Source organism: Phyllostomus discolor, chromosome 2, assembly GCF_004126475.2.
Source record: "Phyllostomus discolor isolate MPI-MPIP mPhyDis1 chromosome 2, mPhyDis1.pri.v3, whole genome shotgun sequence".
Lineage (NCBI taxonomy): Eukaryota > Metazoa > Chordata > Mammalia > Chiroptera > Phyllostomidae > Phyllostomus > Phyllostomus discolor.
This window is the reverse complement of record NC_040904.2, coordinates 104,063,666-104,090,442: the sequence shown is the minus strand read 5'-3', so window position 1 is coordinate 104,090,442 and position 26,777 is coordinate 104,063,666. Positions and strand designations below refer to the sequence as shown.

At 41.7% G+C, this 26,777-nt stretch overlaps 1 long non-coding RNA gene across 2 annotated transcripts; it reads left to right on the top strand.

Moving 5' to 3' along the window:
• The first annotated feature begins 411 nt into the window (after positions 1–411).
• On the top strand, positions 412–5,890 carry LOC118498907. Of its 2 annotated transcripts, none has more exons than XR_004901401.1 (3): positions 412–547; positions 2,595–2,793; positions 4,675–5,890. It is a non-coding gene; the product is annotated as an uncharacterized LOC118498907 (long non-coding RNA). The 2 variants fall into 2 exon arrangements; XR_004901400.1 differs by having other exon boundaries at positions 4,670–5,890.
• The last annotated feature ends 20,887 nt before the right edge of the window (positions 5,891–26,777 follow it).

Sequence of the window (26,777 nt, the reverse complement as noted above, 5' to 3'; positions counted from 1 at the left end):
GCTCTTCCCTCACCAATTCTATCAAGCCATTTCCTAGCTCCACCATTAGTGACAATTTAAATTCCCCCAGCTTATCATGCAGGTCAGGTGTGACGGGCAGGCAAAGGCAGCAGAGTTCAGGGGTGGGTGTGGTCCTGGGTTGTAATCCCAGTCTCCACGAAGCCCAGGAAGCCCCTGCCACCAGGCCTCCTTTGCATGTGTAGCCTTTTATCTGGCAAGGCTGACTTTTCTGATTGGGTTCTAAAGATATAGTTAGGGTTTGGAGGTGAGGGGTGGGGCTTGGAGGTGAGGAGGGAGGGTTGAAGGAGGTGAACCATCCATCCAACCTGGCCCTGGAGGGGTCAGAAATGAGAGCCACTGGTCCTCACAGCCAGGCACCCCGGGGAACACAGGTACCTGTGAGGTAGACAGTCAGTGGCACCCTGTTTGTGGATACCATGCCTACTCCTCTCTGCTCCCTTTCAGACTTTCAGCTGATTCTCACCATCCTGGGCACCGTTGCTGGCGTCCTCATTCTTGGCATGGTGATCGCACTGATCCTCATGAGGTATGGAATGGAAATGTCCCTGTCCTGGGGCACGGCAGTCACCAGCATGACATTCTCATCCCCAAATACACACAGTCTTTCCCAGGCAAGAGAAGGGAAATAGGACGAGGCTTCTCAAAAACCAATGACTTTTTTTCTTACCTTCTGATTGTATAAGCTCTACGTGATCACTGAAGAAAGTCTGGAAAAGAGAGAAATGTATAAAGGAGCAGAATAAAAAAACACCCATAAAACCTATCACCCTGGGGTAACTAACATTTTGAGATGTATCCTTCCAGGTGTTTCTCTATCTTTTCAAAGGATATTATGTACATAGCTTTGTATCCTTTTTGTTTTAAAAAATTGTTTAGGTTATTTTTGCTTAACACTGTAATGTGACATAGCAACCATTTCCTTATGTCATAAAAACTCTTTGTTAACAAATGTCATTTTCACGAAGTCAGTCCCCTGCCCAGGACCCTGCTGCCAAAGATCGAAAATCAGCCTCAGCTGGAGCACCCTGGCTTTATTTAAGTGAAACATTTGCTCTGTGTGGCCACTTCTCAGCTAGCGGCCTTAAGTGGTCTTCTTAAGAACTGAAGTAGAGTCCATTCATTTATTCAACAGATACTTAGATATCCTAAAGTTCCCTTCATTAACAGGGAGAGAGAATGCTGTTATCTATTCCATTCTAAATGCGCCAAGTAGGGATCCACTTTGATGAAAATAACAAGCTACTTTATAAAAATAACATTTAGCTTGTATCTTATATTTTGGCAAATAGGTGTTTTTGCACTATAATGTGAGGGGATAAATAGATTTTAGGTTCCTAAGATATTTTGTTTCTTCATTTTTTAAAAATTTCTTTAAGCTAGTAACTCTTCCCCATGGATAATCACAAGGACAGGCAGCTGGGAACCGAGAGTGGGCCTTTCCCTTTCCCAGAGACAGGACCAGACCCTTCTGATTAGGAAGCAAGGCTGTCCCTCCTTTCTTGTGGGGATTGGCTCTTGTCCTGGGTCTCCAGGGTCCTCAGGGGCTGCTGCAGAGCCTGTGGCCCTGCGACAGCCCTGCCTCTCAGCCCCTCCTTCCTGCTGTAGAGCTGTGTTTGTGCTGAGCTCAGCGTCAGATTCATGGTTCTTGGGAACACACCCCAAGAGTTATTTCTTGCACATTTTGAAGGTAAGGAAGCCCCTCCTCAGGCAACTTAGGCAGGAGTGTTGTCAAAGGGCAATAACTCTGTTGTCGGCTGGGCTGGCCATCAGGGTCCAGGGTGAATGGCTCTTCCTTTACCACATTCTCAGTGTGACTGAGGGTGTGTGACTGTCACCCTGGGAGGGCCCTGTGGGCATCATGGATGTAGCCCCCCATGTGCCACCACTGCAGCCTAGGGCCCTGCAGGAGCGGCCCGTGGCCTGTGGGGCAGAAGGAAGAATAGGGTCATGATCAGAGTTAATGGGGGCATGCACCTCCCCCGTCTGCAAAAACTTTCATTTGGCTTTAAATGCTTATCCTTGAGAGGCCAATACTGAAAGATATTAAGACTTCCATACCTTGAACTTGTTTCATTCACTAAGATGTGTCTACAGACATTGACTTTCCTTGAATGTGAAATTATATCACAAGTCATCTTTTCTCTTTGACTTCTATGAGTATTTCCATAAATAATTCAAAGCACACTCAAGCATACTAATATCATTAGCAAAATTTACATGGACTGGTGGAATTAGATGGTAATGTTGGGTCAGCATTAGCCTTCTGATTTTGGTGGTTACATGATGTTTATGAAGAGACTGTCCTTAAACTTAGGGAATGTACACTGAACGAAGTAATGAAATATTATAGGTAATGAGTCATCAGGTCTGCAACTTATTCTTAAGTGGTTCAGAAATGTTAACAATTGGGGGATCTGGGTGATGATGCATGAGAACTCTGCATAATATTTTTTTGGTATCTCACCTGTAAATTAGAAAATATTCCCAAATTTTAAAACATTATTTAAAGAGTATTAACATTTGCTTTCAGAAACCTGCCATTGTTGGATCCTAATTCCTGTTACTAATTACAGATCAAAGAAAACGAAGGATAGTGAAGAACAGCACCTGATTGAAAATGACTTTCAGAATCTGAAACTGCAGCAAACGACAGGCTTCAGCTCTCCAGCAGATGGGAGCATCTTCCCCAAAATCGCAACCAGCTTCCCCAGAGACAGTGGGATGCACAATCCCTATGCAAATCCTAGAGGCATGCCCCGCCCTGACTATTAGGTAAATCAGTGGGCTTCTGTTTGGCTTTTTTGAGTGAAATACTCCAGGGTGGATTAGGGACCCGGCCTATTGTATCTTCACCAAGCCCTGGCTGCCTTGCGGGGGTGGGGGGGGGGGGGGGTGTTTGTTTGTTTGTTTGTTTATAAAAAGAGAAAGAGCAGAAGAAGCTCTCTGCTATTTTAAATAGCCACCTCTTGGTCCCTAACACTGACCATCAATGTGATTTTTGCTGTATCACTTAATTCCTTGGCCACCTCTTTCCTCAGTTGTTAAAAAAAAAAAAAAGAAGACAAGCAGCCGCTTATATTAGATTCCCGTAAGGTCCCTTGTAAATACAAGCTCTTGTGGCTGTGACTCCAGTGGTTGTTTTGGGTTGAGTTACAATCCCCAGGCTGTGTAACTAGGGTGTATGTCAGTCGGGCCTGAGGAGGACTGATGGGTGTGAACAGAGTTCGGTGGATCCTTTCCAGCAGCCCATGCAAATCTCTCCTTTCCTCCTCCACTCCACATCAAGGTAACTGGTCACTTTGTAAAGAAGTAAGGCAAACTAGGCTGGTGATTGTTTATGTCCCACGGAAGGACTGTCAGGGAGAATAGGTTGTGCTCATTACATCTGTATTGGATAATTGTAGCTGGCATTGCTCAGTGCAGCCGACTCAGAGGAAATGCTGAAAGGAGGACACCCATAAGAGGTGACTCTCATGGGCAGCGTGACAAGGGGACTGAGACGGATGGAAGATGAGATGGTGATGGAGGAAGAGACGGGGTGGGGGCCAGAGAGGAGTCAAAAAAGAAAGCAAGGAGAAAACTGTTTTGTTTTGTTTTGTTAAGTAAAAAGGAAAGAAAAATGGAGAAAGGAAAGAAAAGCTAGAGTAAGAGTTAGGCACACCCAGAAGAGCAGAAAAATAAAGAGGACAAAGGTAGAGGGGGACACAGAGGCTGGTAGGCGGACTGAGGAGGACAGGCTCAGGCTCTGAGGTCTCCGTGTGTACATTTCACCTCTGCAGGCTGCCCAGGTGAGCACACTGCCCTCTAAGGATCTTAACACATGTTGAACTTTCTGGGGAAATATGACTGATTTTTATTTTAAAATCTTATGGTTATGTTGCACATACACTTACCTTTAGTCGAGGAAGTCCAGATGATTAACATGTGTACAAAGGGATGATTTGAACAATATGCACCACATTGGGTCACACGCAGGCTCTAGCCAGAAATAGCCATGAATGCATATCCTGTGGGAGCGCCTGTTTGCCCCACCTATGGTGAGCCTTAACCTCCAAACTCATTAAAAATCTCCTTCCCTCCTTATCCATGGAGCCCTTATTCAGTACAACTCTAGCAGGGGTGTCCAACCTGGCGTCTCTGGGCCACACTGGAAGAAGAGCTGTCTTGGGCCACACATTAAATACACAAACACTAACAAAACTGATGAGCAAAAAAAGGTTTGAAGTAAATTTACCATTTTGTGTTGGTCTGCATTCATAGCCATCCTGGGCTACATATGGCCTGAGGGCCACAGGTTGGACACCCCTGAAAGAGAGCACTTTGATGGTAGAGTAAGTGTGGGATTTAGAGTCAGACAGACTTCGGTTCAAAGCCTTGCCCTTCCTGTTTTGAGCTGTATGACCTCAGACAAGTTATTTGACTTCTCTGGGTTTGTTTTCTCATCTATGAAATGGATAGAATGAATCCTATCTCACAGGACAAAAATCTAGCATGATGACTGGTTCTAATTTAAGAATAGTATTCAAATAATGTTAATTAAAATAATGTTAATAATTTATGAATCTAAATGTTCTCACGTGTTTCTCTTGGTATCCTTGTTTTCTAACAGTTTTTCTTTTCCTTCCCTCTTTCTCTCTTTTTTGTCTAGAATAGTAAGAATCTGGAACTATCCATGGCCCTCAACCCACTGTACGAGCCTGTATTTTGACTGAAAGACTGGTGGAGAAGTGAGCAACAGTGAAGATCTGGCCTTTGCTCTTTTTCTTCCATCTGATATCTAGCCTCTCTGAATGGAAGTTGTGAATGTTTGCAAGACTATAGCTTGTTTGCTAAATACCTATGAAATTAAACACACTTACATGCTATTAGCACTTGTAAGACAGTTGATTTTCTCCTATCAGTACAATCATTAGGGTTGTCTTTTTTTCCCCCTGGTGAACAACAATAACCATTTCCAATCTAGGGGAAAGTTCCCTAAGGTTGTTTACTCCTGGGAAAATGTTGCTCTTGAGTTGATAGCCTACAGATAAGTAACCTAATCTTGGGAGACTCATACATATCAGCTGTGGCAGTCACAGGCTGGGAAGAGACACCATTTTTTAAGGTTCTCCTCCTATCCCTCAGCTGTAGGGATTTTATTACCCTTGAAGCAGCAGGTGCTTATGACCTGGCCTCACACCAAGAAGACAGAAAATAGACATGTCTCTGCTTTTTCAGGAGGACCAGTGAAGTACAGGACCTTTTTGTGAATTAGGAAGCTTGGACAAGAAATGGCCATCCTCGCGTACAGTCTAGAGTTTTTGAAATGCCACTCGGTAGGAGAGACAGGGAGAGAAAATGTGACCGGGGGCAGGAGGAACAGAGGCAGGAGGAAGCTGGACTGGGAAGATGAGTAAAGGAGAAGGTACACAGGACCCACCTTCGTCCTCAGATTCCCCTCCTCCGTAAGCAGATGGGCCCTCCCTCTAATTCATCCCCACCCAAGACTCAGAGCCTAAGAAAAGGTGTAAAGACAAAACCCCCAGGAGCAAGAACTTGAAGTCCCTCTGAAGTTGCCGGCGTTCTGTCTGGCTGATGGTGAAAGAGAGTGGTGCTCTGACTCCAGCTGTCCAGCCTTGTGGTGCAGAGTCCAGAGGGACTTCACTCAGGTCTCAGCCTTCAACGGTGGCAGAGGCTCAGCTGTGGCCACCAACACATACTCACCCAAGCACGGTGCAGCCTCAACCAGCACAGGCTTTCCTTAACGTTAATAGTGTCCTTATTTATGTCTAATGTCTGATCCCCTTGCAAGTTATTTTTGTTGTTATTATTATTCATTCTTGAGTGTTCATGTGAAAAATAGCAAATAAAGTATCTTTGGTAGATGGTATCCTTCTTTGTGTTCCTTGTGTTTGGGGCTTTTGGTGACACACAAAGCAGTTAAGTCTCACTTTCCATAGCAACCATGACTCATGGCCAACTGGATTGACTTCTGCTGTCCTCCTTAGGGGGCTGTTGGATGACCCGGGGAATTTTTAATCAAATAGTAGATATTTTTAGCTGCTTCCTGGTACAGGAAGCCTCTTCCCATTGTGAAGCGGCCCACTCCCTTCCCATTTGAAGCGGCCAAGCCTTTCGGGTGAGAATGATTGGATCCTCAGCTCCCAGGGGTGGACTTTGATTGGCCCAAGCCAATCAGTGGAATCCCATCCCTGCTTGCTACAGTGATTGACTTCAGAGTGAACACTTGACATAAGGCTTATGCCCTAAGCAGATGCAATTAGAATGAAGCCCAAACTCTTGCAGGAGGCTTAGAGGAAGAGAAACTCTTCTGGAGAATGGGCTTAAAGATGTGAAGCCTAGAAGTGCTGCAGTTTTGCTGAGCTGAGACATAAAGGAGGACAGAACTGAGAGAGCATGGAAAAATGGAGCCAGGGCTTATTATCAAGCCATACTTAAGGCCTCTGAACTTTACTGTCAGGCCAGTTTGGGTACAGGCATACCTTGGAGATATTGTGGGTTCAGTTCTAAACCACTGCAATAAACCAAGTTGTCATCTTTTTGCCTTCAGTTTGTAAGAAAATGCAACGTCTGTGAAGTGCAATACAGCAAAGTGAAATAAAACAAGGGAAGCCTATAGCTGTTCTCGGTTCTGCAGCTGAAAGCATCCTCACTGATGCCACTTGTTTTCACTCTTGTGTCCTCAAGGCTTGACGGTGAATGAAATAAAGGAAGTACAGTCTCATCAGCTACTACTGCTCACAGGGCAGACATTTGCCATCAAACAATCAGTTAACAGCAACAGAATTAATGCAAGCATAACTCAATATTGTCTGACCACTGTAACTTGTAACCACAGACTTTATTTCTGACCTGCCTGCTACCTCCTTTACATTTAAAGATGGTTCTGGATTTAGTGCTAGAAGTAGGCTATTTATTTGAACCTCTTTTCTACAGAGTCCCACCTCTTGTGCCCTTCTACACCAGGGAAGGCCAGCTTCTATTGCTTTCAAAATGTCCCAAGAGATAGATACAAGCTCTGGGTATATGTACAGTTTGTTGTCCTTCAGTTATGTCTCAATGTGATGTTATGATTTATAAGAAATATATATTTGGTCATTCACATGACCAAATATATATTTCTCATATATATTTGGCCATGTTCACAATTTCTGCCTCACAGCTCCTGAAACTCTTGGAATTTCTTATGTGTGGAGAATGACAAAGTTGTCTTTTTCACCATGCTAGTGAGGTGACTTTTGGAAATCATTCACCTAAGGAACCAATGGAACCAATCATGTGATTGGAAGGTTGGAACTTTCAGTCCAATCCCCAAATCAAGCACCGACAACCAATGATTTAATCAATCATGACTAAGTAACTGAAGCTTCCACAAAACCCCAAGAGAATGGGGTTTGGAGAGCTTCTGGGATGGCGAACACATGGAGATTCGGGGAGAACGGCATCCCAGGAGAAGGCATGGAAGCTTCTGCCCCTTCCCACGTATCTTGCCGTGTGCACCTCCTCCGTCTGGCTGTTCCTGAGCTATATCCTTTTACCATAAACCAGTGATCTAGTAAGTTATATGTTTCTCTGAGTTCTGTGAGCTGTTCTAGCAAATTAATTGAACCCAAGGAGGGGGTCACGGGGACCTCTGATTTATACTCCCAGTTGAATGGGAGTAGAGATGACAACCTGGACTTGTGATTGGCATTCTGAGTTGGAGGGGGAATAGGAACCTCCAGCCTGTGGCCAGTAGGTCAGAAGCACAGCGTGCAGGTGGAGTCTGAAGTGGGGGCCAGGGAGCTATCTTGTACGCCTGAATCTCTGACCTGTGGAGTCTGATGCTCTTTCCAGGTAGATAGTATCAGGACTGAGTTGAATTCTTGGGCTCCCTGCTGGTGTCTGAGACTTGTCCATTGGTGTGGGGGAACACCCTGCCATGGTGGAATTGGGTCTACAACCCAGTTTACTCAATAAAGCTCTGATTTTTGGTTTGTTTGTTTTGAAGTGAAGGGATGGATTCTCATGCAAGGACCTCTCCAACCTTGCAGAGGGCATCCTGGGGTCACAGCCCTAACACAGGACAAGAACACGTGCATGCCATCCTGCTGATCTCTGTATTAGACTGAAAGTTCTTTGAGGTCAGCAAGGGGTGAAACCAACTGGGGGTGGGCCACTGCCCTAACAGATGCAGGACTCAGCTGCACGTGGAGCCACCTGAGGAGATTTAAAAGTCACGGATGCCTGGGGCTCAACCCAGGGCACTTCACTGGTGTAGGGTAGGCCTGAGCATCTTGACTTTTAAGCTCTCCCAGTGACTGGAATGTGCAGTGGAGCTTGAGAACTGCTGCTTTCAATCAGTGGGTTGGCTCCTCACTGCCAAGCCCCAGATCGCATTAAACCAGAAGTCCACTATGCAAGAAGTTTCGTTGGCTCCCAGATTCCTTATGGAGGAAGAGGTCAGGCATATGGGTGGCATCGACATCAAAAGAGGTTGAAACAAATCTTTTGGAGAGTTTTGCCCCTGAACCACCACCCCTCTCGCCTCTTCCTACCAGCTGGGCAAATTCCGTGGCCAGTAGGTGCCGCTGTCTCCTATGGCTTGCAGCAAATCGGACTTCTCGCAGGGGCAGCTCTGTTAAAGGGCTAGTTTGAAATTGTTAATGTTTAATGCATTGATTTGAAAAAAATTTTTCCCTTGACTTTTCCTTTCTCTCTCTCGCTCTTGTGCCAGGGAAACATGAATGTTACTGAATTCACTCTTGTTGCAATATTCACATTATTTTCACTGGATCACTAAAGGTCATACATTGTTCCTTTTCATTGGTCCCAGAATATCTTATGTGTATGGATGCAGTGTTAATGTCATATTAATGGTGCATAAAATTTGGTACACTTGTGTAGATAATCATCGTTTTATGTAAGGGTGTTTTGTTTTTTTTCAAAATAAAAAAAGTGATAAATCCATTTTTACTGAGAATTTTCTTCAGTTAAGATAAAAACAGAACACGACCAGTGGGAGGTCTTTCATCAGCTTTTAGAAGGTGAGCAAGGTCTGGTTAGGGGTTTTTTTAGAGAATGATGCTGGGAGAGCAGAGGGGCACAGTATGAGTGTCTTCTCAACCTCCAGGCTGTGAAATGTGGGTTCTTTTCAGAGACAGAAATGAAGACCTAAAAAAAAAAAAGAAAAAGAAACAAAGACCTCATAATGTCTGCAAGCCTGGTAACATCTTTTTTGAGCCCACAATTATGGCATGTGGTCCAATAAAATAATTCTCTTCTGCTTTCAGAAGACAGCCACTTTGAAAAACAAAACAACGACAACAATAATAATTAATGTTATGGAGTATTTAATATATGCCAGCACAATCCTTAGTGCTTTGCATATACTATCCCCTTGAATTCTCATGAAATAATGCAGTAGGTACTATTACGAATTCTATTTAACAGCTTGAGGAAACAGAGAAGAAACTTGCCCCAAGTCACATGGGTGATGAGTGGCACGGAGAGCATTCGAATGCAGGCAGTCCACCTCTGGAGCCTGCCTCTCTGTCATTTAATGCCAAAATGTTGATATGTAGGGCATTTCAATGGTCAATAGAGACAATGAGACATGTGTCTGAAACTGAGAGGTTCCTGTATTTATCAGGCATAGTGCCAGATAAAAAATAGAGCTTCCTGGAGCTTACAGGTTAAAAGGTCTTTATTACCAAAAATGAAATATTCCATCTAAATTTATGCAATTGTTTACATTTCAGAAAACACTCTCTCCATTAAAGTAACTCATCCACGTCTACCTGCAAAATGCCCACTGCTCATTATTTATCACCCCAGGCATGGCTTCTATCCTTGTCTGAGGGGCCTCCAGGTTCTGTCTCCATTCTCAGACCAGCTGTGGTATCCTGCCCTTTTGTGGTGTTGCAGGAATGTTTCTTAAAAAAATGTTAATGTTTTTTAAACATTTTCTAGTACGTTTGATATTCAATATTATTTTATATTAGTCTCAGATATACAGGATGATTAGACAATTATATAATTTACAAAGTGATTCCCCCATTAATTCAAGTACTCACCTGGCACTGTACATAGTCATTACAATACAGGGTGAGGAAAAAGTAGGTTTACAGTTGTTCATATGGAAAATCATACAATAATTAATAAATAATAATATAAGAATAAACTCTGTGTTTCAAATCAACCGATATTGGCTTTATATATTGAGGTGCTCCTATGTTGGTGCATACATGTTTACAAGTGTTATATCCTCTTGTTGGATTGGTCCCTTTATCATTATGTGACATCCTTTGTCTCTTATTATAGTCTTCGTCTTAAAGTCTATTTTGTCTGATATAATTTTTGCTATCCTAGTCTTTTTTTTTTCATTTCATTTGCATAAAATGTCTTTTCCCATCCCTTTTCTTGCAGTCTCTGATATTTGTATCTGGAGTGGGTCTCTTGTAGGCAGCATATATGTGGGCTTTGTTTTCTTATTCATTCAGCTACCCTATGTCTTTTAATTGGAGCATTCAGTCCATTTGCATTTAAAGTGATTATTGGTAGGTACATATTTATTGCCATTTTATTATATATATTTATGTTCCTCTTCTTTTTCTTTCTTCATCTCAAAGAAGTCCCTCTAGCAGAGACAGGAAGCCCAGGCAGAAAGGACGTGTGGTAAGGCAGCAGACCAGGCAGGTGAGGTGGCAGCTGGCAGATGGAATATCCCACATTCATGTGCAGATAAGCTGGGAGGAACAACTGGGGAGCAACACAGACTGAGAAACCCAAGGTTCCAGTGTGGGAAAATAAAGCCTCAAAACCTCTGGATGCAAAAACCTGTGGAAGTGAGGCAGCAAGAGAAACTCCCAGTCTCAAAGGAGAATATGATGGAGAAGCCCATGAGATCCTAGAATGTACACAGTACACCTACCCAGGAATCAGCACCTAAAAGGGCACAATCTGCTTGTGGGAAACAAGGGAAGTGATAGAAAGGGGGGCAAGAGCTGAGCAAGCTAGCAAGCAGTGCCACAATGCAAAGAAGTGGGTTGCCCTGCCTCATGAATAATTAAGGCTCTACCACTTACAATGTAGCATATGGGCTGAGACAAAGAAATATGGCCCAAGTGAAAGAACAGATCAAAATTCCACAAAAAGAACTAAGCAACTAGCAGATAGACAACCTATCAGATGCAGAGTTCAAACCACTGGTAATTAAGATGTTCACAGAAATGATTGAGTACAGTTGCAAAATGAAGGAAGAAATGAAGGCTATATAAAGTGAAATAAAGGAAAATATACAGGGAACCAACAATGAAGGGAAGTAAACTGGGACTCAAATCATTAATTTGGAGCACAAGGAAGAAATAAACATTAAACCAGAACAGAATGAACAAACAAGAATTCAAAAAAATGAGGAGAGTATAAGGAACCTCTGGGATAACTTTAAACATTCGAACATCTGAATCATAAGGGTGCCAGAAGGAGATGAGGAAGAGCAAGAAAGTGAAAACTTATTTGAAAAAATAATGAAGGAAAATATCCCCAATCTGGGGAAGGAACTAGACATGCAAGTCCCAGATGCTCAGAGAGTCCCATTGAAGATGGATCCAAAAAGAAATACACCAAGACACATCATAATTAAGTCACCCGAGATTACAGATAAGGAAAGAATCTTAAACAAAGCAAGAGGAGAAAGTTGCCTACAAAGAAGTTCCCATAAGACTGTCAGCTGATTTCTCAAAAGACACCTTGCAGGCAAGAAGGGGCTGGAAAGATGTATTCAAAGTCACGAAAGGCAAGGACCTACATCCAAGATTACTCTATCTAGCAAAGCTATCATTTAGAATGGAAGGCCAGATAAAGTGCTTGACCAGATAAGGTCAGATCAAAGGAGTTCATCATCACTAAGCCCTTATTATATGAAATGTTAAAGGGACTTATGTAAGAAAAAGAAGATGATCAAAATTATGAACAGTAAAAGGACAACAAACTCACAACTATCAACAACTGAACCTAAAACACAAAACCGACAACTAAATAAACAACTAGAACAGGAACAGAATCACAGAAATGGAGATAACATGGAAGGATATCATGTGGGGGAGGGGGAGAAAAGGGGAAAAGGTGCAGGGAATAAGAAGCATGAATGGTAAGTAGAAAATAGACAGGGGGAGGTTAAGAATAGTATAGGAAATGGAGAAGCCTAAAATGTGTACAACCCATGGATACGAACTAAGGTGGGGAGGCAGAAATGCTGGAGGGAGGGCTGGTACAGCATGGAGGGGGATAAAGGGGAGAAAAAATTGGGACAACTATGATAGCATAATCAATAAAATATACTTTAAAGAAAGAAGTCCCTTTAACATTTCTTGTAAGTCTGGTTTGGCGGCGATGAACTTCTTTAGTTTTTGTTTGTTTGTTTGTTTTTGTCTGTGAAGCTTTTTATTTCTCCTTTATTTTAGATGACAGCCTTGCTGGGTACAGTAGTCTTGGTTGCAAGCCTGATCCTTGCTTTTCATTGCTTTGAATACTTCATGCCAATTCTTTCTAACCTGAAAAGTTTCTGTTGAGAAATCAATTGACAGTCTTATGGGGTCTTCTTGTAGGTAACTGTCTTTCTTTTGCTGCTTTTAAGATGCTCTCTTTGAGTCCTGGCCAGATAGCTCATTTGGTCAGAGTATCATCCCAATATACCAAGCTTGTAGGTTTGATCCCTGGTCAGGGCCCATACAAGAATTCACCAATGAATGCATAAATAAGTGGAACAACAAATCAATGTTTTTCTCTCTAAAAATCAATTTAAAAAAATTTTTTAAGGGTTCTCTCTTTGCCCTTTTAATATAATGTATCTTGGTGTGGGCCTATTTGGTTAGGACTTGTATTTTCCTGGATTTGGGTGTCTTTTTCATTTGCCTGGTTAGGGAAGATCCAGTTATTATTTTTTCAAATTATATTTCTTTGAAATACACTCAAATTATTAAGACTATGTCATAGTCACAGTGAAGATCAAAAATTCCTTTCAAAATGAGGCAGCTATGATATAATAGAAAGAACAGTGGAGCTTAAAGTCAGGAGATATTGGCTCTATCGCTTATTATCACTTCTCTGAGTACCAGTGTCCAAATGGAAACAATACAGTGTGTTTTACAGTATTGACTTCTATGAACTATACAGACCTAGCTGGGCAGAATCCTTCGGGCCTGAGTATGGTGACTTTTTGAACTGTGCTTGTCTTTTCTCAGGAACCTGGAAACTATACCGCTAGAGGTATTACAAAGTAGAATGGCTTCTAAGCCAGGGAGGCTCTTACACCACATGAGCAGCATGGGTCTTAGCTCCCTGCACCTGAGCTGAACACTCTGCCAGACTGAGACCAGAACTCTTGTGAAATGAACTCTTATTGCTGCCATGCTGGCCAGCTGTGGCTCCTCGCTATGACTTTTTGAGTTGACTAAGGCTAAGTGTGGCTTCTGGAAGGCTTCTGACTCTGTGTTTAGTAGAACCTAGGAGGAACCTCTGGCAGGCACAGCAGGCACAGCAGGCACCATGTTTTATTTTACAGTCTCTGAAATGTTGGAGGGATGCCGAGCTACCTCTGCTCAAGCCAAGAGAAGAGGAAACTGTTAAAGAATGAGCTTGGGTTACATGAAATGAAGAATTTGCTGTAATTGATTATTAAATAATTGGAGTAGCTTAGTTAGGGAACTGATACAGGCTCCCTGGGGCATCATTTAAAGAGGTGATATGATCATTTTCAGAATGCACCCTCAAGTCAGATCCTCACAGTCCTCCCAGAGACAGAACGTGTTAAAAAAGAAAAAAAAGCATAACATCCTCAGTGAAAGGGCACTGGTTTTTTGAAGGACAGTGTTTAGTTGGTAGAATGGGTTATGTAAAACAGATCTCACTGCCAAGTGCCCAGCACATTTGACTTCACAGGTAGTAATTACAGAGTCAGCTCTGGCATGAACCAGATCCTTTGCTTTCCAAATGAGCAACTGAGGTCCACAGAGGAGCAGGCAGTTGTGTGGTTGCTCAACTAGTTGATGGCATTGAGGACTGGAACTTATTATTTTGGATTCTGAGTCTAGATTTCTACTTTTCTTCCAGCAATTGACTATGAAGAGTTACTTTCTTTTTTAAATAAAATTGTAAAAATTTTATGTATTTATTTTTATAGATAGGGGAAGGGAGGGAGAAAGAGGGAGAGAAACATCAATTGGTTGCCTCTTGCATACACCCAAGCCAGGGACTGGGGCTGAAGTCCAGGCATGTGCCCTGATCAGAAATCAAACCAGTGACCTTTCAACCAGTTGGCTGGTGCTCCAACCAACTGAGCCACACCAGCCATGACTGAAGAGTTATATTCTACAAGAGGGGCAGCAGCCTCTGTATACAGGGCAGAGTGGGGTCCCAGGCTGGCGGCTGATGGCACAATCCTTGAAGAGCTAATCGGCAGTATCCCATCCCATCCACAACCAGGGTCCCCAGAAAGGAGTGGTGGTCAGAAGCTTGTCTTTTGAAAGGCTGCTGAAATACTAGCTAAGCATCATCTTAAGGACCACTGATGGACCTAAGACAAGGCAGGGGAGAGAAGCAAGAAGGAAGAGGAGGGTGGCAAGGAAGAGAATGGAGTGTAGGTGAAAAGAGGAGAAAAACAAAGCGGTATTCAGGTAGCCAAGGCAGAGTGCTGGCTAGTATTCTCAAGTTACTGGCTTCTTCCTTCTGGTCTTCAGAGATTTCTGTCCTTGCCTGTGTCTGTGACATTCACTGCCCTCTGTCTCATCCTCCCACTCTGGGACATTTCTCCCCAGGCCACGTTTGCATGGACAGTACCTGTTCTGTGCCCCTTCCCGGTTCCCTACTCCTCTTTTTCCTGGCATTGACTCTAGAAACTCCAAGCCATGATTAATTACAAAGGCGTGTGTCTGTGTGTGTGTATGTACTTGTATTCAATCATTGCACTTTTTATTGAAACAACTAGAAAACAATCTATGCCCTTCAGGTGGTGTGCATAACTTCTAGGAACAGAGAAACACACTGATGGCTTTGCTAGGGCAAAAAAGGGCATTTAGATAAAGTGTTTAGCAATCTCTGCTGGGTCTAAGCCCTATAAAGTTTCTAAAAAGAAAGCAAGCATGCCAAAATTAATTGAAAATATCACATTCTTTCTATAATTTCATTAATTAATATTATTTAAAAATATTTCTGTTCATGGAAGCTGGAATACATACGTTTCATCTGGAATATATAATCTTAAAGAAATTGCTCTCAGAAAGATGTAATAATTAACGAGCACTTTCAGAATTGATAATTATATGAACAGAGAAGTTGAAAATACATGAGTTATTTGCCAAGGATGTGCCAGCTACTCCTTAAATAAGTTTAAAATGCTTCTGAACTTCAAAGAAATATGACATTTCTATCACTCACAGTTACATTCATCATTAAAAGTGATAACAACAAACAGGAAAACCTTCCCCTACTGTTGCAAATTTCTGTCAGGACCTGTTGTTTTATTCCCCCTCTCAATGTGAAATTCCACCCATTCAGGCTTGGCATAACCACAAAGTGCATGCTAAACCCCAAAATAAGCAAGCGAAAATTACCCAGGGATCTACTATATGTCAGTTAATATAATAGGCTATTTTCACCAAAATGGCACCGTGGCTTGTCCACTGCCCGTCCACCTTGCGCACCTGTGCCAGGGTGCTGCCACTCGGTCTGGCCTTGGCAGTCTGCACAGGCTGCAAACTCTGAGAGCTGACGTGGGGATTATTTTTCCTGAACAGGATAATGGTACACAGGGGAGAAAAACCTACAAAAAACATTGTCCTATAAAAAGGAGTATAATTCAGTATTTTTAAAATAAAAAGTTAATATTAACATTAAAGAAAAATGTATACATTGCTACAACAGAATTTTGTAGTATTCCGTCCCCAGGGCCATTCATTTCTTCCTTTCTTTTTTTCAGTCTTCACCTGAATGCATACATTAATTTAATTTTTAATTTTTATTCTTAATTAAATTTTATTGATTATGTAGTACAGTTGTCCTGGTATATCCTCCTTTGCCCCCTTCCACCGAGCACCCCACTCCCTCAGGCAATCCCCATAACATTGTTTGTGTCCATGGGTCATGCATGTAAGTTCTATGGCTACCCCATTTCCTATACTGTACTTTGCATCCCCCTGGCTATTCTGTGACTACCTATTTGTACTTCTTAATCCCCTCACCTCTGCACCCAGTTCCCCAAACCTCCTTCCATCTGGCAACCATCAAAACCCTCTCCATATCCATGATTTTGTCTCTGTTCTTCTTGTTTGCTTAGTTTGTTTTTAGATTCAATTATTGATAGATATGTAGTTATTGACATTTTATGTTCCTAGTTTTGCTCTTCTTATTTTATTTTTCTTTTTTTTTAATTTTATTGTTCAAGTACAGTTGTCTGCATTTTATGCCCACCTCTCCCCCTGCAACCAGGCCATCCCCACCTCCCTCCCCTGATTCCATCCTCCCCTCTTGGTTTTGTCCATATGTCCTTTATAGATGTCCTTGAAAACCCCTTCCCCTTTCCCCCCTATTATCCCCTCCCACCTCCCCTCTGGTTACTGTCAGATTGTTCTTAATTTCAGTGTCTCTGGTTATATTTTGCTTGCTTGTTTGTTTTGTTTATTAGGTTCCACTTATATGGATGATCATATGGTATTTGTCTTTCACTGCCTGGCTTGTTTTACTCAGCATAATGCTCTCTAGGTCCATCCATGCTGTCGCAAAGGGTAGGAGCTCTTTCTTTCTTTCTGCTGCATAGTATTCCATCATGTAAATGTACCATAGTTTTTTGATCCATTCACTTACTGATGGGCACTTAGGTTGCTTCCAGCACTTGGCTATTGTAAATTGTACTGCTATGAACATTAGGGTGCATAGGTTCTTATGGGTTGGTGTTTCAGGGTTCTCAGGATACAATCCTAGCAGTGGAACTGCCAGGTCAAAAGGCACTTCCATTTTCAGTTTTCTGAGGAAATTCCATACTGTTTTCCACAGTGGCTGCATCAGTCTGAATTCCCACCAACAGTGCACTAGGGTTCCCTTTTCTCCACATCCTCTCCAAAACTTGTTGTTTGTTGATTTGTTTATAATGGTCATTGTCACTGGTGTGGACTGGTATCTCATTGTAGTTTTAATCTGCATCTCTCTGATGGCTAGTGATGCTGAGCATCTTTTCATATGTCTCTGGGCCCTCTGTGTGTCCTCCTGGGAGAAGTGTTTGTTCAAGTCTTTTGCCCATTTTTTTTAATTGGGTTGCTTCCCTTGCTGGAGTGGAGTTGTATGAGTTTTTATATATTTTGGAGATCAAACCCTTGTCTGAGGTATCATTGGCAAATATGTTTTCCCATATGATTGGTTCTCTTTTCATTTTAATGCTGTTTTCTTTAGCTATACAGAAGCTTTTTATTTTGATGAGATCCCATTTGTTTATTCTTTCTTCTATGTCCCTTGTTCTAGGGGACATATGGGTGAAAATATTTCTGTATGGAATATCTGAGATTTTCCTGCCTATGTTTTCCTCCAGAATTTTATGGTGTCATGACTTATATTTTAGTCTTTTATCCATCTTGAATTTTTTTGTGTATGGTTTAATCGAGTTTTGTTTTTTTGCATGTAGCCATCCAGGTCTCCCAACACAATTTGTTGAAGAGGCTATTTTTACTCCATTTTATGCTTCTGTTGATTAGTTTATGTGTCTGTTCTTATGCCAGTATCAGGCTGTTTTGATTACAGTGGCCTTGTGCTAGTGTTTGATATCAGGTATTGTGATCCATCCTACTTTGTTCTTCTTTCTCAAAATTGCTGCAGCCATTCAGGGTCACTTATGGTTCCATATAAATTTTTGAAGTGTATGTTCTATATCTGTGAAATATGTCATTGGTACTTTAATAGGGATTGCATTGAATCTATAAATTGTTTTGGGTAATATGGGCATTTTAATGATGTTAATTCTTCCAGTCCATGAACATGGTACATACTGCCATTTGTTTGTGTTTTCCTTAATTTCTTCAGTGTTGTGTAGTTTTCTGAGTACAGGTCTTTTTCCTCCTTGGTTAGCTGTATTCCTAGGTATTTTATTTTTCTTGTTGCTATATCAAATTGGATTTTTTTCCTGATTTTCCTTTCTGATATTTCATTGCTGGTGTGCAAAAATGCCTTTGATTTCTGAATATTGACTTTGTATCCCGCTATTTTGCCAAATTCGTTTATTAGGTTGAGTAGTTTTGAGGGAGTCTGTAGGATTTTCTATGTACACTATTATGTCATCTGCAGACACTGACATTTTGCTTCCTCTTTCTAATTTGGATGCCTTTTATTTTTTCTTCTTGTCTGATTGCTGTGGCTAGGACTTTCAATACTATGTTGAATAGAAGTGGTGAAAGTCTTGTCACATTCTTGTCTTGTTCCTGATCTTAGTGAGAAACTTTTTAGTTTTTGCCCATTAAGTATGATGTTGACTGTAGGCCTCTCATATATGGCCTTTAGTATGTTGAGGAATTGTCCCTCTGTTCCCACTTTGCTGAGTGTTTTTATCATAAATGGGTGCTGTACCTTATCAAATGCTCTTTCTGCATCTATTGGTATGATCATGAGATTTTTGTCCTTGCTTTTGTTTATGTGATGTATTATGTTTATTGATTTGTGAATATTTTAGCATCTGTGCATCCCTGGGATGCATCCCACTTGGTCATGGTGTATGATCTTTTTAACATATTGCTGAATGCAGTTTGCCAATACTTTGTTGAGGAATTCAGCATCTGTGTTCATCAGTGATATTGGCCTGATGTTTTCTTTCTTGTGTCTTTATCTGCTTTTGGAATTAGGATGATGTTGGCCTCATAAAAAGAGTTTGGGAGTCTTCTGTCATTGTGGATCTTTTGGAATAGTCTATGGAGGATAGGGGTTAGCTCTTCCTTAAATGTTTTGTAAAATTGTCCTGTGAAATTGTCTGGTCTGGGGCTTTTGTGTGCTGGCAGTTTTTTGATTACTGCTCCAATTTCATGAGCTATTTTGTTCTGTTCAGGCTTTCTGCTTCTTCTTCATTTAGTTTTGGAAGATTATATTTTTCTACAAATATGTCCATTTCACCTAGGTTTTCAAATTTCTTGGCATACAGTTCTTCATAGTAATTTCTTACAATGCTTTGTACTTCTGTGGTATCAGCTGTAATCTCTACACTTTCATTTCTGATTGTGTTTATTTGGGTCCTCTCTTTTTTTCTTGATGAGTCCGCTTAAAGGATTGTTGATTTTGTTTATCTTTTCAAAGAACCAGCCCCTGGATTTATTGGTCCTTAGAATTGTGCTTTTAGTCTCTATGTCATTTAACTCTGCTGTGATCTTGGTTATTTCCTTCCTTCTGCTTGCTCTGGGCTGTCTTTGTTGTTGTTCTTCCAGTTCTTGTAGGTGTAGGGTTAGGTTGTTTATTTGAAATGTTTCTATCTTTTTTAGGCAGTCCTGTATCACTATGAACTTCCCTCTCAGGATTGCCTTCACTGTGTCTGATAAGTTTTGCATTGTTTTGAGTTTATTTTCATTTATTTCCAGAAATTTTGATTTCTTCCTTAATCTCATTCTTAACTCATTCCTTATTTAATAGCATGCTATTCAATCTCCATGAGTTTGAGTGTTTTTGATTTTTTTCCTTGAGGTTGGTTTCTAGTTTTAGGCCCTTGTGGTCAGAGAAAATGCTTAATATGATTTCAATTTTCTTGAATCTGTTGAGGCTTGTTTTGTGTCCTATCATGTGGTCTATCTTTGAAAATGTTCCATGTACATTTGAAAAGAATGTGTATTTTGCTTCTTTGGGATGAGAGGTTCTATAAATATCAGTTAAGTCCATTTGATCTAGGATATTGTTCAATGCTGTAATATCTTTGTTGATATTTTGTTTGGAAAATCTATCCATTTTTGACAGTGGGGTGTTAAAATCTCCTACTATAACTGTGTTGCTCTCAATATCTTTCTTGAGGTCCTCTAAGATTTTCCTTATATATTTGGGTGCTCCTATGTTGGGTGCATATATATTTACAATGTTTATGTCTTCTTAATGAATTTTTCCCTTGAGTATTATGAAGTGACCTTCTGAGTCTATTTTTATGGCCCTTGTTTTGAAGTCTATTTTGTCTGATATGATTATTGCTACCCCAGCCTTTTTTCCTGTCCTTCTGCTTGAAATATTTTTTTCCAACCCTTCACTTTCAGTCTGTGTAGATCTTTTGTCCTGAGGTGGGTCTCTTGTAGGCAGCATATGTGTGGGTCATGTTTTCTTATCCATTCAGCTATTCTATGTCTTTTGATTGGAGCATTTAATCCATTAACATTTAAGGTTATTATTGATAGGTACCTATTCACTGCCATTTTACTTCTATGTTCCTCTCTCTCTCTTATTCTTTTTCACCCTTTTCTTACAGCAGATCCTAGTGTCCCAGGTTCTATTCCCAGCCATGATGCATGCCTGGGTTGCAGGCCATAACCCCTAGCAACCGCACATTGATGTTTCTCTCTCTCTCCCTCCCTTCCCTCTCTAAAAATAAATAAATAAAATCTTTTTTTAAAAAAAGCAAATCCCCAGTGGACTTCCGGCAAGATGGAGGAATAGGTGGTCGCACCGTACCTCCTCGTACAACCAAGATTAAAAAACCAATAATTTACAACAATAATTTACTATCAGAATAACACCCAGATCCGGCAGAGGATTTATCTGAATGGAAGTCGGGCAGCCAAGAAGTTGAAGTAGACACGTTCACCCGGACTGGTAGGAGAAGACGAGCCGGCGGGCGCGGGGCTGGCTCGGGTTGGCGGCACGCGGAGGTCGGGGGGAAGGTTTGGCGCGAAATCGACGCAAAAGCCATCCGGGGGCGCAAGAAGGCAGCCGTGATCCCTGAGTACGCAAGCTGCGGCTGGCAGACCCAGAGGGATAGCGATTGTGGACCAGGGCAGAACTCGCGGCCCGGAAGCCCAGACAAGGGTCTGAGTCCAGGGGAACAGAACTATCGCCATTGTTTCCGCCCCCGCCCCGCTCCCGCCCCACCCCCACATATAACGTCACAATCTAGCGACTGGGGTGCCCAGCCCCGGTTAGCACCTAAGGCTCCGCCCCCCACCATAACAAGAGCAGCCAGACCGAAAAAAAAAAAAAAAAAAAAGGAGAGACAGGGAAAAAAAACAAAAAACCATGTTTTCAACAGAGCAAATCAGTCCCCCAGGACTCATCCTTTTGAGCGACCAAGAATTAGCCAGTCTATCAGATGCGCAGTTCAAAACACTGGTGATCAGAAAGCTCACAGAACTGGTGGATTTTGGACGAAATTTAGATGAAAGAATGCAGAGTACCATAAAACAGATGCAGGAAGACTCGCAGAGGAGGGCCAATAGTGAAAGGAAAGAATATGAGTCTCAGAACAATACAGTGGACCAGAAGGAAGATAGAATCAACCAAGCAGGAAAGCATGATGAAATAAGAATTCAAAAAATTGAGGAAAAGATTAAGAGCATCCAAGACACCTTTAAACATTCCAATATCCGAATTATAGGGGTACCAGAATCGGAAGGGGAAAAGCAACAGATTGAGCACATATTTGAACAAATAATAAAGGAGAACTTCCCCAATCTGGCAAAGGGAACAGTCTTCCAAGAAATCCAAGAAGCTCAGAGAGCCCCAAAGAAGTTGGACCCAAGAAGAAACACACCAAGGCACATCATCATTACATTAGCCAAGGTAAAAACAAAGGAGAGAATCCTAGAAGCAGCAAGAGGTAAGGGGACAGTAACCTACAAAGGAGTTCCCATCAGACTGTCAGCTGATTTCTCCAAAGAGACCTTACAGTCAAGAAGGGGCTGGAAAGAAATATTCCAAGTCATGAAAGACAAGGACCTACATCCCAGATTGCTCTATCCAGCAAAGCTCTCATTTAGAATGGAAGGGCAGATAAAGTGCTTCTCAGATAAGGTCAAGTTAAAGGAGTTCATCATCACCAAGCCCTTATTTTATGAAATGCTAAAGGGACTTATCTAAGAAAAGAAGATAAAGAAAAGACATGTATAGTAAAAGGACAGCAAATTCACAAATATCAACAACCACACCTAAAGCAAAACCAAAAGAAACTAAGTAAACAATTAGAACAGGAACAGAACCACAGAAATGGAGGGCACATGGAGGGTTAGCAGCAGGAGGGTGGGAGGAGGAGAGAGGGGGAAAAGGTATAGAGAATAAGTAGCATAGAATGTACGTTGAAAATAGATAGGGGGAGGGCAAGAATAGTACGGGAAATATAGAAACTAAAGAACTCATAAATATGACACATGGACATGAACTAAAGGGGGAAATGTGGGTGGGAGGGGGTACAGGGTGGAGGGGAGAGAAGGGGGGAAATGGGACAACTGTAATAGCATAATCAATAAAATATATTAAAAAAAAAAAAAAAGCAAATCCTTTAGCATCTCCTGCAGAGCTGGTTTGGTGGAAGCATATTCTTTTAGACTTCTTTTGTCTGGGAATCTCCTTATTTGGCCTTCCATTTTAGTTGAGAGCCTTGCTGGATAGAGTAGTCATGGTTGTAGGTCTTTGGTTTTCATTATTTGGAATATTTCTTGCCATTCCCTTCTGGCTTGGAGCGTTTCCATTGAGAAGTCATATGCTAGTCTTATCAGGGCTTTCTTGTATGTTACTTCCGGTTTCTCCTTTGTTGCCTTTAAGATTCTCTCTTTGTCTCGAATTTTGCCATTTCAATTATGATGTGTCTTGAAGTGGGCCTTTTTGGGTTCCTCTTGATTGGGACTCTCTGTGTTTTCTGGATTTGTATGACTTTTTCTCTCATCAAATTAGGGAAGTTTTCCATTATTTCTTTTCAAACAGGTTTTCAATCCCATGCTCTTCTTCTTCTCCTTCTAGTATCCCTATTATATGGGTATTATTATGTTTCATGTTGTCCTGTATTTCCCTTAACCCCTATTCATTCTTTCTGAGTCTTTTTTTCCTTTTCTTGCTCTTTCTGGGTGTTTTTTTTTCCTACTTTTTCCTCCAGCTTGCTGACTTGATCCTTTGCTTCATCTAGCCTACTTTTGATCCTTCTACTGTGTTCTTCAATTCAGAAATTGTGCTCTTCATTTCCTCTTGGCCCTTGTTGATAGTTTCTATTTCCTTTTTCATGTTGATATAGTTTGCAGTGAGTTCATTGTACTTTCCTTGTAGTTTTTGGTAGTTCTCAGTGAACTCATTGTGCTTCCTTATAACCATTGCTTTGAACTCGATATCTGATAGTTGAGTTGCCTCTATTTCATTTAGCATTCTTTCTGAGGCTTCCTCCTTTCCTTTCATTTGGGGTTTGTTTCTTTGTCTTCCCGTTGTTTATGAGACTCTTTTTGTTAGACTCTGCTTCTTACATTGATCTGTTCTGACTCCCTGAATTTCTATGTTAGGAGAAATGTGAGATTCAATGGTGCAGTCTCCTTGATCTCCTGAACTTGATGCTCTTGGGATGCACTTTATGCCATTTATGTTGGCTCTCTGGGTGTATTTGAGTTTTGAATGTTGTTGGGTCTTTCTTTGGTGGTTCCTTTCCTCCAGCTGGTTAACTGAGGATCTTGTATGCTGTTGTGCAAGTGCAGACAGGTCGTGTCAAAACTTGTTCTTCTGCCTATCCAAGGTTGTGAGGCTTCTCTCTCACTGTTGTTTTTCTGGACAATTTCTGCACTGTTTAGTTGTAATTCCAGATTGGTCCTGGGTGGAGGTTAATGTGGCTTTTACACACTCCTCTGCCATCTTCCCTCATTATCTGTTGGTGGTTTCTTTTTTGATGGGTTCTCTCTTCTAGCAGGTATATTGATGTTCACAGCTCCCACCTACCCTTTTATGTAATCAGTTGGAGGGGGAAGGCTAAATGGATTAAGACATTGGGGGTGTATTTTATGGGATTTAAAGTACCAACTAGTAGAGAAGAGACAGGAGATCCTTTGAATAAGTATAGTGTTGACTGTGATATTTCACCCAACTTGCTATGTTTTAGAAAGGGTGGAAAAGAGATAAGACTCTTGTTAGATGTTGGAAGGATTGTGAATTGGATCCAGAAAACAGACCACTTGTGGGAGGTAAGATTATGAGATATAGTGAGAGTAAAGGATAAAAAATTGGCATAGTGTGGGAGAGAATAGAGTTAACCACAACAGTAATCAAGTTCCCAAAGATAGTGAAATGGGCTAAGATTGGGGAGGGGTGATGTGTAGTATTTACAATTGTGTGGAACAATTATTTACAATAACACTGGAAAAACAATCATATGACAGAATCTATATGATCTGAATAACAAGAATAGGCAGTACATGACCTAGAGTAGTGTGCTGTTGAAACATAAGTGAAGTGAAAGAAGGAAAATTAAAATACACTCTGAAAGAGAGGACAAGGGAAACCAGTCAAACGATGCAATTAAACAAAAAAAGAAAGAAAATAACTAAACAGAAAGAAGAGAAATAAAAATATTAATAAAATAACAGAAGTAAAAATAATGAAAAATGATAATAATACAAATAAACAATAACATGCAAGTTCTCTGGAATAGCAAAGTGAATTTTGTCTCAGTTTCTCAGTTGTTGGGATTAGGGTTGTGATCCCTCTTTGGGTTTGACTATGGTCCTTTCACAGCTCCAGGTCTTATTGTCTCACTTGGAAATTAAAAAAAAAAAAGAAAGGAAAGGAAAAAAAATCCTCTTGGTGACTTTAAACCAGTCAAGCGAGTTCTTCTGGTCTTCCTGGCTGCCTCAGGCTGAGGAGGGTTGGGCTTCGCTTTTCTCCTTTCTTATAGCTTTTTGAGGATGGGGGCTAGGTCTGAGCCACAGTCTTCACAGTTGCCCAGCCTCCGACCCAGTTCCCTCAATCCACCAGTTGTGTTGTCCTTGAGGTGCACAATTAGGGGCAACTCACACACCACCTTCTCGCTCTTTGCTGTCCTTGAAGGTTTGTGTTGGGAACCCTCAAAGTGTCTTCAGGGTAGTTCAGGTCCCCCACTGAGTTAAGTCTTTCTGGGGACCACTAACTCCATATGCCCTGCTGTTCTCCTCTGCAGGGCACACCTCCTCCTTCCTGTTAGGGAGCCAGGCCATCTGCATGGGGGTGGGGGCATGCCTGTGGCTGCAGGGGTGGTAGGGGCAGGTACACAGCCAAGGTCATGGTGGAGGTAGGGGAGTGGGAGACTGTGGCCGTGGTGGCTGCTGGGGCAGCTCCTATGGGAGAGTTCCCTAAATAGGCACTGAGAGCCTTTTTTTTGAATAAAATCCTCTTGTTCAAGCCTGCTGCTCCTAACAAACGCTCCGCCTCTCACACAGCCCAACTTTCCAACCAGACCTGAGACTCTCTAGGTCAGGGTCTGTCACAGCCCAACTCTTCCCCTTTCTCCAGGTGTCACCCAGATCCCCAATTTTTCTGGTAATGAACTAGCCAGTGTCCACAGTCTCAGTGGGTGAACACCATCCCTGTGCATCTCCCACTTCATTTTTATTCCCCCCAGCAACTTCAAGCATCCAGGTCCATCCTGGTGCTGCTCTATCCTCCCCATTTGGCAGAGGTGGGAGCTGTTGATTTGGCTCTCTGCCAAGGATCATTTGGCACCTGCTGGCAGGCACCGGGCCAGGGGGCTGCAGCAGCCCTGGTCCCCGCACTGGTCCCGGGGACCTTACCATCCCAAAGTAATCTCTTACTATTTGTTTTTCAATGTCCTCTACAATTTTGGCCTCCAACCTTCATATATGCTGGGATACTATTGGCTGTTCACCCTGTTCCTCAGAAGATCGGCAAGGTATTTCACCTGTGTGCAGAAACAAGCAGGCTCCGGTCCCACCTATCTCACCGCCGTCTTCTATTCCTGTCCTTCTTTTTCTTAAATAGTTGCCTTTAACATTTCATATAATGGGTTGGTGATGATGAACTCCTTTAGTTTTTGTTGTCTGGAAAGCTCTTTATCTGCCCTTCAATTCTAAATGACAGCTTTGCTGGGTAGAGCAATCTTGGCTGGAGGTCCCTGCTTTTCATGACTTGGAATATTTCTTACCAATCCCTTCTAGCCTGCAAAGTTTCTTTTGAGAAATCAGCTGACAGTCTTATGGGAACTCCCCTGTAGGTAACTAATGGCTTTTCTCTTGCTGCTGTTAAGATTCTCTCTTTATCTTTAATCTTTGGCACTTTTATCATGATGTGTCTTGGTGTGGGCCTCTTTGCATCCATTGTTTGGGACTCTCTGTGCTTCCTGGACTTGCATGTCTATTTCCTTCAAAAATTAGGGAAGTTTTCTTTCATTATTTTTTCAAATAGATTTCCGAATTCTTACTCTTTCTGTCTACCTCTGGAACCCCTATGATGTGAATATTGGACCTGTTGACATTGTCCCAGAGGCTCCTTACACTATCCTCATTATTTTGGATTCTTTGTTCTTCTTGTTATTCTGATTGGATGTTTTTTGCATCATTATGTTCCAAATCATTGATTTGATTCTCAGCTTCATCTACTCTACTGTTGTTTCCTTGTAAATTGTTCTTGATTTCAACTACTATATCCTTCCTTTCTGACTGTATCTTTTTTTATGCTGCTGAGGTCCTCACTAAGTTCGCTGAACATTCTTATAACCAGTGTTTTGAACTCTGCATCTGATAGATTGCTTATCTCCATTTCATTGAGCTCTTTTTCTGGAGTTTTGATCTGTTCTTTCACTTGGGCCATGTTTCTTTGCTTGTTTT